The sequence below is a fragment of the Dasypus novemcinctus genome, chromosome 19, assembly GCF_030445035.2.
Source record: "Dasypus novemcinctus isolate mDasNov1 chromosome 19, mDasNov1.1.hap2, whole genome shotgun sequence".
Lineage (NCBI taxonomy): Eukaryota > Metazoa > Chordata > Mammalia > Cingulata > Dasypodidae > Dasypus > Dasypus novemcinctus.
The window spans coordinates 50117512-50119148 of NC_080691.1; the positions used below are offsets into that span (position 1 = coordinate 50117512).

Sequence of the window (1637 nt, forward strand, 5' to 3'; positions counted from 1 at the left end):
ATGAGAGACCAAACAAAGTAGGGAGCAGAGCTTTCTGGTGCCTCCTAAAAGATGACAGGGAGCTGATGTGACAGACAGGTGTCGTGAGCTGATGCAACAAGATGACTTGACAAGACACACCGGGAGGAAAAACATGAGAGATACAACAAAAGCAGGAAGTGGGGGTGACTGAAGTGGGTAGGCACCTCCCTCCCACATCAGAGGTCCCAGGTTTGGCTCCCGGGACCTCCTAAAGAAACAAGGAAGGGAAACAAACACAGTAAGTGAAAAACAACAAGGGAGTGGAGAGAAATAAATAAGTGTTAGGAAAAAAAGAAAACCAAATAAAAGAAACTATGCAATAAGTAATACAGTGCTCACTTCATCAGCACATACACTAAAACTGGAGCAATACAGAGAAGATTAGCATGGCCCCTATGTAAGGATGACATGAAATTTTGTGAAGTGTTCATATTTTTTATTTACCACTGAGATTTTTATCAAATTTAACTGTTCTCAAAGCAGCCACTCAAAGCTGAAATAGCATAGTAAAGAAGCAATGTAACATAGGAATCTGGGAGAAAGTAATTTTAATATGCTGATTATCTGGCTCAGACATCTGATTCTCTTTGTTTGGACTTGAAGACAGATGAAGGAAAAACCTTGTTTTGGGAAAATCAAGCTGAACCAGTAATATTAAGTCATCTAATACTATCTAGTAAAGGACTCTTGTCCAATGTCATTGATAGTTTGATTCAAATGACAGTGGGCTAGGAAGCAGACTTGGCCCAATGGATAGGTCATCTGTCTACCTCATGGGAGGTCTGCAGTTCAAACCCTGGGCCTCCTTGACCCATGTGGAGCTGGCCCACGCACAGTGCTGATGTGCGCAAGAAGTGCCGTGCCATGCAGGGGTGACCCCTGTGTAGGGGAGCCCCATGTGCAAGGAGTGCGTCCCATAAGGAGAGATGCCAAGCATGAAAGAAAGATCACCCTGCCCAGGAATGGTGCCACACACAGGGAGAGCTGACATCAGCAAGATGATGCAACAAAAAGAGACACAGATTCCCATGCAACTGACAACAACAGAAGCGGACAAAGAAGAACATGCAGCAAATGGACACAGAGAACACACGACTGGGGTGGAGTAGGGGAAGGGGAGAGAAATAAATAAAATAAATCTTATTTTAAAAAATGACAATGGACTCTAATTCTTGCAGCCTTTTCTAGAAACCTGTAGCAATACTTTATTTTTTCACACTTGGTCTGTGTTGCTTCAAACTGCAAAGCCTGATCTTCAAATACTAGAAAAGCCTAGTGTTGTTCTATAGGAACTTTACAAAATCAGAGTAATAAGAAGCACTTTCAACTCTTTACAATTCATCTGATGCTTCAAGAAATACCAAGAACAACAGGTCCAGAGCATGTCTTTCTCTGTAAGAACCTATATTCAACTCTGTTCAGTTTGGGTTTAGCAAAAAGCTATCCCCTGGTCTCCAATGCAGGCCACTAGACTGGCTTGTTAGTTATATATATTGTATATGTGTTCCTTATTTATAAAACTGTAAAAATCATGAAAGTAAAATTCTACCAAGGGAAGCTATCAGTAGCATCATTTATCAAGAGAGATAAATAGAAAAGTTTTTATTTTTAAACTG

The 1637-nt window shown here is 40.9% G+C and overlaps 1 non-coding gene across 1 annotated transcript; it reads left to right on the plus strand.

Annotated features, from left to right (window-relative positions):
• The first annotated feature begins 352 nt into the window (after positions 1–352).
• Positions 353–459, plus strand: LOC111759826 (U6 spliceosomal RNA). Its single transcript, XR_002793698.2, has one exon. It is a non-coding gene; the product is annotated as a U6 spliceosomal RNA (small nuclear RNA).
• The last annotated feature ends 1178 nt before the right edge of the window (positions 460–1637 follow it).